The sequence below is a fragment of the Electrophorus electricus genome, chromosome 4, assembly GCF_041902795.1.
Source record: "Electrophorus electricus isolate QZ-2024a chromosome 4, ASM4190279v1, whole genome shotgun sequence".
NCBI lineage: Eukaryota > Metazoa > Chordata > Actinopteri > Gymnotiformes > Gymnotidae > Electrophorus > Electrophorus electricus.
This window is the reverse complement of record NC_137500.1, coordinates 3,317,117-3,327,748: the sequence shown is the minus strand read 5'-3', so window position 1 is coordinate 3,327,748 and position 10,632 is coordinate 3,317,117. Positions and strand designations below refer to the sequence as shown.

Below are 10,632 nucleotides of genomic sequence, written 5' to 3'. Positions count from 1 at the left end.
TTCAGGAAGGACATGTACCGACATGCTGTTCCCGCCTGGGTGTTAATCACGCTGGACTGTCCCCACCCTGCCCAACCTCCACAGGGGGTAGCAGTAGGGCACTAAGGGGTTGGGTGGTGGGGTTCAATGAGGGGGAATTAGATGTGCTTTCCAGATGAGCTAGGGGATTTTCCCCACTGTCCTTCGTGTTGTAATTCATGCCAAGCCATAATCATGACAGAAAGACAAACAGCGATTGTTACTGGGGAAGGTATTGCCTACCCAATAACTCATTTTCTCCGCTGAGCATTGGCAACCTATTGGAGTTGGGGGTATGTAATGCCTCTGTCATGACCTGCGTGTTTAGAGGGCGTTCACCTCACCCTTGACCTGAGGAGTATTGTACTGGGTTGGCCACTTCAAGGCCCACTGACCTTCCTAGACAGGTTATCCTGAAACAGGAAAACAGAGCAGGTGGTCTGACCACTGACATGCCATCTGCAAAACACATACTAGTTGGGCACAATCCAGGGCCAGGCAGAGGTGAAGATATAATCCACAATTAGTCCTTATTAGTTAGTCTTACTGCTTCATATCATTCTGTATTTTTTACACTCTGTATAATAGTGTATTTTGTAGCACGATGGGATTTTATAATCTTTTCTTTTTTCTATACATTTAAAAAAAATTATAATAGCTTTGGTTTATCATAATTAGGATTATGGCAGAAAATATTTGAAACTAATATTAGACTTTTACTAATCATCATATTCCCAAAGGGAATATCCTCAGACATATGATGTAATACTGTTTAGCTGAATTAGGTCTACACTACTCATATGAATGTGTTCAAAGTATAGGTAAAGCTTCTCACAAGAGTTTTGAATAACCTAATTGCATCAGGGAGAACATTAATTAGTTCTCCAGTTTCATTGCAGTTGCTACGCTCATTATTGACTCCCATTATGAAACAGCAAAACCTTTGAGGGCTAAGGTCTAACAAAAAGATATAATCTATAGTATAAGATCTGAACAAAGTTTGTTTCAGACTGCACACTGGTCCTTAACCTCATTAATCTCAATATAAACGGTGAGCAATGTCATGTGTCATGAGTGGAGAAAATTCATCTTTATCAATTATGTATTGATTGTGTTTAGTCTTTGCCCATTGCAGGTCCTCTCAACAGGTGGACGGTGAGGGAGAGGGGGAGCAGAAATTGGCACTCTTTGCCTCTAAATTACGCTTCTGCTTCCTGTGTCTCGACCCCCAGGTCCCTGACCCACAACTGCAATGTATTTTGTGTGACTAACAGCTGTAATTCCCCAATTATCACGCTGTGTTGTCCAACTGCGTCACAGGTTCAGTTACCAAGAGGCTGCAGCCAAAAGCAGGACCTCAGGCCTGGCTCTTGTTCCTACATGAGCTGGGCTTCTCCATGGAGCTTGGCTCCTCTCCTCCTCGGGTGTGAGCTACCATCTGCCCTAAACACATTTTTGAACCAGAAAATGTCCAGGCAGCACGTCGGCTTACCTGGCTCTCACTAGCTTTCACTTATTACTGACTCTATTGCTGTTATTGTCAAGTATTCCTTTAAGCAAAAGATACTGGATTATAATATATGGGTTTCTTTATTCACTTGTGCAAAAAATCTAAAAGCCCTTTGGTTAATGAAATTTCGGTCGCTGTCCATGGCTTCAACACGTAGAGTACAGTGCTCCGTTCGGTATTCTGCAGATTTACTCAGCTTCTCCCTTGACTGATCACTGTTGTATAACATGTCACCGTCTGGAATAAGATCTTTATGTACAACCTTAACCAACATAGCTGATATATACCTCTGACACCATTAAAGGGTTATGAATGTGAATGCTCAAGATAGTTAGCATTCTTACAATGAAATGGTAAACCCATGTGGGAACAATATGATCATCTGTATCGCAATGAGGTACTGAAAGGATGCTTAGGGACAACGCTTGTTGACCAACACATAATGACACATTATTATCTATAAAATATGACATAATTGAATAGATACAATTTATATATTGCCCTTTTTGATTACTAGATGTGAAATGAAATGATTACATTTTGAGCTACTAGTGAAAAATGTGAAAATGTAACATTTAGTTATCATGTTGGTTTTATACTGTACATGTCTTTGTACCAAGATTTTCAAAAGAACAAAACCCCAAAGTACAACCCCACACCTTCCTTCAACTGTGGACGCTGCACTCCCAGTTCTCCCCTGAGTGCGCCGAAAACCGTGACATTACACAGCCTTCTCTCTAATTAACCCGCGACTTTCTCCGGGACATCAATCTGGGCTGGTCCAGCTCAAAACAAAGGAGCCAAAGATCCTAGTAACTGTCAACAGCAAGGCTGCCCTTGGCCCCGCGTGGCCAGACTCCAGAGGACAGGACGCAACAGAACCTGCTGAAAACATCGTTTGCACTGCCAGCCTGCTACATATGGCTCCTCCGTTTTTAAGCTGAGCTCTTTTAACACTTGGCAGGAAGGTGTGAAAGAAAAGTTACCTTCGGAGGTGCAGGACACACTATAAATAAGTCCCAGGGGTCTGTTTCGGCGCGATGTGATCCGAACACATATGGCTTTGGGGTGGGACTTTAGAACAGCTACGTTCGGCTAGTGAGCTGCAGGAAGCAAGCTGGCTGAAATGGATGGACATTGCTATTAAACTCAAGCATCACTGAATCACGGAACATATCAAACTCCACTGAAGTGAATAACAGTTGGCAAAACAAAATATCTTAATATACAAACTACCAACCAGTTCATATTAATATTTTATGTGGCCAAAATATTAAATGACAGTTTATTCTGGCCACGGACCCCACAAAATGTCAAAGAAGAAATGTTCATAGCCACTGCATTGGCAAATTACTTAAAATAGCCTGATCAAAACTTGGAAGAACAATGTTATTTTTCTGGTTTGCAATTTGTGGTTTATTTCCAGGTCTGTGCATTTAAAGTTGGCTTACAAAGGAGGGGTTAAATGAACCTAGGTTCATGTTACCTAGACAGGCCATTAAGCATTAAGATCAAGTCAACCCATGATATCCAAGAGCTTGATGAATAGTGATGCACTAAAAAAACACCAGAGTGCACCAGTACTCACATAACCCAGATAGGAGAGGCTAAGGAGGCCAGTTCAGGTGGCGTGGATGAAGAGAGGGGTCACTCGTCTCGCTGGGCCTCGGACAGGCAGAACAATCCCCGTGATCCCGCTAGCAAATAGCTCAGCATGGATGGGGCCCAAGTCCAAGGTCAGGCAAAGAAAGCTTGGGAGAGCCAGACAGAGGGAGTAGGGTTTACCGGTACTTCGGTAAGATGTCTCATTCGTGGTTAAACTGTTTATTTTTTTTATTGTTCTGCTATCTGGGTTGTCAAGCATGCTGTTGAAGTGCTTGTGCACTGATAATGAGCGCTACTTAAAACATGACACCCGCTCCCCTACAGGAGGGGGGCGTGACACCTGAGTGTCTGGGCTCTGCCACACTCTTTCTCTCCCTCTCTCTTCCGAATGTTTATCTTTAGGTAAGCGCAGTCGTTCCATGTCTTAGTCCTGAAAGTGGATATGCCTGGATGATCGCGGTCACTATTTACTCAACTGCTGCGCCATAACCCTAATGCCTGTGGCCAGGTCTTCACATGATCCATGTTAATGCTGACAAATGAACCTCTGAGCAGGAAGTTAGAGAAACGCTCAAGCAGGGATGCTTCGCACACCACCATGGCCATCATGGACCATAAAAGTGCTACACCAGCTCTAGTTCCTGGAAGCATATTGAGCACGTTCTCAAAGTCAAAGATGTATACTACATGTTTCAGGTTATCAATGCGATAATGTTTTCTGTCTTGAATCATCTAATTAACAAGCATTTCCTGACTTGAAACGACCATGTCAGAGCAAGGGAAACACAAAGGCCTGAAGTGCAGCAGTACTTTAGGACTGAGACTGCGAAACACTGATCTACAGTTCTACTGCACTCATATATATAACGATGGAACTCACATGATATCATTGACACTGATGCTGCTGTTTCAGCCGTCATTGTAGCATATGGGAATCCTGCTAGACCTGAATTTCCAATTCCCAATGTCCCTATTAATCGGAAAATAAATGGGAAAGTCATTTATCGATTGCAGCTCAATATGGGGCTGTTAGGAGTTGTCCCTGATTTTTAAGGATAAAGCTGTAGCTACCTTGATTTGTTCTGCTTTTCATTGAGATCCACCAGATTTACTGGCTGCCAGCATAATGTGGACTATCTAATGTATCCCATCTGTTCCAATGTGGACCCTGGGTCCAATTCAGCACTGCTATGAAGGAATTCTTTACCTTAAAAAGTTTGTATGGCAAACCATAAGTGAAAGTTAGTGGTGTCCTATTAATATGATCTCATTTGCTGTATTAGCTATGTTTTTCTCCCTAATTACTTAGGAATCACGTAACTGACAACCTAGGGAAAAAAATTGTTGTATAAGATAGGGTACAGAGTGGAGAACAGGTAAATCAATCACACAGCTTCACCGTTTGTGTGCACACTGTGTTTATAGATCTTGTGATTTTTAAACACAGCTAGTGAACATGCATGGGCAGACCTAAGGCTACTAAATCAAGTTTGGGAAATGGCAGCAGGACTGGACAACTTTAGCATGTTATATGTAATGTCTCTCCATGCAAATAGCCATCGACTGCTGTCCCGTAAATCCGCAGCACTAAATGGCGTGAAGAAGGATGCCTACTCTGGCATGGCTTCGGGCATATCGGCTGTAACCTTCAAAGTACCTTGAGGACAACCGAGGACAGTAATATTTACAGGAAAAGGGCAAATTTGTAATCCCTGAAATCGTATGGTGTTATAGGGACGATTAAACGGAAGAAAACTCTTACTCGTGCTGCTTTTACTAAAGGAAAAGTATCCCTTAAAATTCCAGGTAGCATATATACATGCTGTATATGTGCTTGGTGATTCCAACTATGAAATGAGACCTCTTTCTACTTTTTCCTTTTGTTTATCATTTGTTGGGCATAACTGGGCATGTTGGCCCTGATCCCTTCATGGGCCCTCTCTTCCTGAATCATTAGTGTCAGGTTTCCCAGTTCCCAGTCCTTAATGGAGACCCAATTTTGTCCAGTGTGCCGTGTGATGTCGGAAAAGGACCAGATGGAATGTTTAAACCACACTCGGGCATGTCCCTGTACCCTAAAACCTCCATATTCAACTCATAGTGACAGACTCTGTCACAGGCTGTCATCGCTGACAGTGGTTTAATTGCACACATCATCAGACACACATACAAAGAGCAGGGGGACGCTGTGACCTCCCACAAATGGAACCAGGGTTTGTCCTCCAAAATGTATCAACAAATTCGTTGTCGTAATGCAGACGGATACATTTGTAGCGTTTTCAAGACATATCCTTTACAGTTTGTCTACATCTCAAGCAATTGATATTCTAGTCAGTGTTTAGAAAGAATTTTATTGTTTTATCCCATTTTATCATTAATCTTGAAAAAATTTGCCAACTGTCAGTTTTTTTTTGGGTTTTTTTGGTCAAACAACAGCAATTTTAAAATACTGCTGCAAATAAAATCAGTGACTCTGTTGGTGCAACAAAGTTCAAATATATCTTGTCTGTTTACTGCATAAGATGTAGGATAATGTTTAATATTTTCCTGTAGATGTTCCCTCAAAATGAAAGTGCCATCAACAGATCTACAAAGATCAAAAGCCTTCCCATCCACACAGATCATCGTTGCCTATTTCTCCCTCAAAGGGGCTTGTCGTGTTGCTGAGTAAGAGGTGGCAGGTCACTTCCTCCTGAGGTAAATGGGGACAAATGTCACACTCCCTGGTTCCTGTCCTATTGGCCAGTCGCTTGTCTTCACTACTCTGTCTTAGTGTGCTCCTGCTCTCTTCTGCTAAGTGCCGCTCGCTGGCGTCATTAAGGAGACTCCACCTGATTCTGACATTAGCAGACGTTTCCCACACATCCCCCCTAATCTGCCTGGAAATAACACCAATTAGTCATTTAGTGTCTGTGAAAAAGGCCTTTGACAATTAGATCATCACTGAGAGATGAATTTTGCTTGGTGGCTTGATTGGGGAAATCTCATAACTCTGGGGGAAAAGTTCATCTACAACATATGTTTTATTAGTAACTCATCACACTTACAATGTCTTAAAATGAGTCATACAAATGTATAGTACCATTATGACGTACTAGAAATGCTAATTTTTTTGTCACATTTACACCTGCAGAACAGTTGGCTCAGCTGGCCCAGCTTTATTCGAGTTTGCTCTCTGTGATGTCCGGAGGCCTGCTAGTAGGCTTGAGACTGATATTAAAGTAAAAATGAGCATCTTCTCAAATCTACTAAACGATATCCTTTCCCCCTTCCACTGAGGTCGCGTACTTTGCTGCGGCTGATGTTCCTTCTACTTTTTGCTTTCAGGGTATGGTCCAAAGCTGACTGGGTGAGAGGCTCAGGAGTGGGAAGATTTATAGAGCTTTTAGCAGTAGAGGGCTAAAGTCCAGCTGCTGCTATAGTCACGGGAATCAGAAGGAGCAGTGCACTCTTCTGCTTTAAACAATGGACCAGTGAGTGCCAAGGAGGGAGGGAGCGAGCGAGAGAGAGAGAGGGAGCGAGCGAGAGAGAGAGAGAGAGAGAGAGGTTGGGGGGTGCTGGGATGGTAGTGGTGCAGTAAAGGAAGAGTCACAGGTTCGGCAGCGTCTGTGGAGTAGATTAGACCATCTCAGGGCGGGAGATCTCTGCCCTTATCGTTTAGGCAGGTGCGAGGTGTGTTTGTAATGGTTATGGTTTCAGATTGTGTCCTCGGTGTTGCACTCAAACCTTTTAAGTAGTTTACTGGATGTGGTTCTTTTTAGTTTGTTTATTTCCTTTTCTGATGCTAAATTGTGAAGGCGTTGCTTGATTATGTTCAGTGATGCGATCTCATGCTAACGTTTCTTTACTGAGAGTATACTGTAATTTTCACTGAATATTTACAAATATGTAAATACAAGCTTACATTCTCCACATGACTGCATGTAGTGACGCCGGTGAGAAGACGCCGACAGACGTGTGTGGAATCGTGTAAACTGGGATAACCCTTTCTCCAGCATTTTCTGGGCCTCTCCCAGTTGCTGTTGGAAATGCGTAAGTTTTTGGCAGTGAAGAGTCTATTCTGTTCAAAGGTGAGATGCTCTTTTCAACTGACCGCCTAGTTTTGCTTTCCCATAGCTCCACTGTTAAAATGTTTAATCCTTCATTCACGCTTTTTAATACAACGGTTTTAAGAATGTTCTGTGTGCCCATGTCAACCTTCAGTGAGGCGAAAGATAGAGAGATGCACTGCACAGCAAGAAACAGACAACAGGCAGCCGGCGCACTTCCTGCCGACGAGGTGAGGATGGGTGTGGCTCCCACAACACGCGCAGGAAGTGGGTCTGGAGGAAGTGTGGGGTCTACATGAGCAGCGCGCGGGGGGCCGTGCTCCAGCCAGTCCTGCTGCATCTCCTGGAATGGTGTTTACTGTGCAAAGCCAACTGGCCCTTCCAGCTCTGCGCCACTTGATCGTGCTAAGGCCCCGGCAAGCTCCCCCCTCTTTCAGCGCAGCGCTGCTCCTCATTGGCCACTTGTGTCGTCACGGAGACAACAGCTGTCTCCGGGATGAAGAAGCTACTTTTGGGGTGCCAGCCAGTCTGACTGCCTGCAATTGGAGAGTCCCAAAGTCCCTCATGGCCTTCAAAACATACATTCACATGAGACCAGCAGGCATGTAGAAAGAACAGTGCCCTCTAGAGGCCTGTTGAATACCTTCGCCCTGCACAACTGCACATACACTGTCAAAGATTTTAACACCTATAGATAAAAACTTTATGAATTGGAAATATGGATATTTTTTTAAATATGAGGAGTATATACACACATGTAGCATTATTAAAATCCTAACATTCCCTATTCTGAAAGAATAATACCTTTATACATTTATGATAATCTAGATGCATTTCTGTACATCTGCATGCCGGTATACTGTATGTAAGTCCTAAATGTGTTTGTCTCTGTCTGGGTCTGTCTCTCTGTGGATTTGTACTGTGGCAGTATGTGTGTGTGCGTGTGTGTGTGTGTGTGTGTGTGTGTGTGTGTGTCCATTCAGCGAGACAGTTGCGCTTCCCCTCATACCCAGCGCAGGAGAAGGCCCTTCCCTAAGCTGCACCTGCTGTTTGCACGGCTCACCAGCCCAGCCGCCCGGCCCGGCGGCACGCTATAAGAGCCAGAGTGGGCACAGCCAGGCCACTGGCCCCATGGCACCCTGGGGAACACGAGCCATGGCCTGCAGTGTGCAGGAGGACGCCTGCTGCCACAAGCCCTTCACAAACATACGCCGATGAACGCAAGGATAGAGCATGGATGATTACACTTGCAATAGAAGGAGGGGGACGTGGAAGGGCCAGAGAACCTGTGCCTGCCTCGGACATCAGGACGCCTCGGACCAGTGGTTTAGTTTGGACCGTGCTTCGTTTCGGAGGGACTTTCCAATGAAGGAAGTGATTGAGACTGTGTGAACTACATGCGAGCGGTTCAAAATGTCATTGGCTGTTGGTTTGAATAGTATGTTTAGTTTGATGATGTAGTTAGCAATGTGGTCATGTCACGGTCTAGTTTGTTTGCTTTTTTTTTTTTTTATTGTTTTCACCTTATCAAATGTTGATTATATCAGGTGCAGCTAAAGACCTCTGATAGCTGCTTTTCTCAACACTAAGGTTCATCTGAGTCATGAATGATATACATACTTACTAGTCACCTTATTTTTTATTTCAATCTCCATCATCGCAGAGGACCAACAATGACACCACTATAAAATCAACCGGTGATATGTAAATATGAACGTATTAACGTAATTCATGTTAAAACATATGCTTTCTGTGTACTGCTAATATATCAGCAACAAGACCAGGCAGCACAAGCTGTAAAAATAGATGAAGGGTTTAGTTTTCACTTCAGTAAATCAAGAGACAGGTCATTAGTCAGGCTCTCCAGTAAAGATACCCATTGCAAAGGAGATATAGGCCAGGCTGAAACATCCCTGCAGGCCTGAAGAGTGCTATGACAGTGTTCTTTAGTCTCCTCATCTCAGAAGAAACATTCTGATAGAAACTCTCTCTCTCTCTGCTGATTGACAGGCGGGGCAGGTGTGGGAAGTCCTCGGCTGTTCCAGAAGTCCCTGAATGGCCCACCTGTTCTCTGCACGCTCCCTTCGGTTCTTGACCTGATGACCAACTTTTTATCCACCCCCCACCACCCCAGAGCCATTCTAGAGGCAAACCCCCCGTTGCCTACAGCAACTGTGGCCCAGGGGCCGGCTGGCCTTCATAAATAATGGTTCGTCCCAACAGACCCTACCTGACACGGACACTCCTTGTGAGCTGCTCGGTGTTGTTTATTCATGTAGACCCTACTCATGACCCTCAACCCCTGCCCTGACAGAACATTTTTGGGGATAAGCATAGCCGTGTAAACACCAGGATTCATTTACGTAGATATTCCTTATACCTTACTACATTCTTATATTTACTGTACATTTATTTTCCATTTTATTATACAAGCTACATGTAATATTAACGAGCAAAAAATAGATAATTTTTGTTTCATTTAAGTAAATGTGCTTGCATTATGAACCGCTTTTATCTGACCCATAAATTTTCAACATTTTGGCCAATTTAGCAATTTAGCAGGTGAGGTAGACAGTTGAGATCTTACGATAAGCAGAAGGAGAACCAGTAAGACAGCCTCCAGTGATATGTGCTAGTCACACAATGTTCATTGAGATACAGCTACTGTTTTTGAAAGTAAATCATTTGAACCTTTACACTTTGACTCCAACCATTCTCATTGATCAATATTACTAAATAATACAATAGATAAATATTTACTGAATAATAACACTAAACCTAAACAGATGAGCGTGAATGCTCAAAGTGTATGTCATCAGATGAATGATTGGAATGTATTGCTTCTCTATATAGTGACTAATAACACTGTTATTTTCAGTGATAGTATTTTAACTTCTTACATTTGACTTCACATTCAAGCACATGAAATGCACCCAGTGACTGCAAGGGGATGAATATGCTTTCCCTGAATGAACGACAAAAAACTACAAAAGAAGACCTTTGTCGGGAGAATTGTTCCATTTGGAGACATACCCGGTGCTCCCTTCTGAGGGCGGGCTCACTGCAGTTTGAGGACTAAAGTAGAAAGAATGTCTCTGTTGAACAAGCCAGTTTCCTCACCGCGCAAAATCGAGTGAGGTAATCCGTGCTTTAACAAGCAGTGATACTATGCACAGAGTATGAGACCAGTCACATCCAGTGTGGATGACAGACGAGTAGGACTTTTCCCTGCAGCGTACACACAGCGCAATTCACACATTTTATTTAATGGGCATAGTGATGCTACCAGCACATACAAGAGCATTTATTTCCACATGTGAGGTTATTTATTTCAGCTGAATCAGAGTTATGGAAGTGGGCTGTAAATTTAGGAGGTGAGTTGCTCATGGACTGTTCTGGAAGGTGCCAGGAGAGTGCTCTCTCCCATCTCCCGCTCTCTGAGCTCAGCGT

The 10,632-nt window shown here is 43.5% G+C and overlaps 1 long non-coding RNA gene across 2 annotated transcripts; it reads left to right on the top strand.

Annotated features, from left to right (window-relative positions):
• Positions 1 to 3,126: 3,126 nt before the first annotated feature.
• Positions 3,127 to 9,878, top strand: LOC113580569 (uncharacterized). 2 transcript variants are annotated; one of them, XR_014123060.1, is made up of 3 exons: positions 3,127 to 7,203; positions 7,337 to 7,412; positions 8,111 to 9,878. It is a non-coding gene; the product is annotated as an uncharacterized LOC113580569 (long non-coding RNA). The 2 variants fall into 2 exon arrangements; XR_014123059.1 differs by having other exon boundaries at positions 7,337 to 9,878.
• The last annotated feature ends 754 nt before the right edge of the window (positions 9,879 to 10,632 follow it).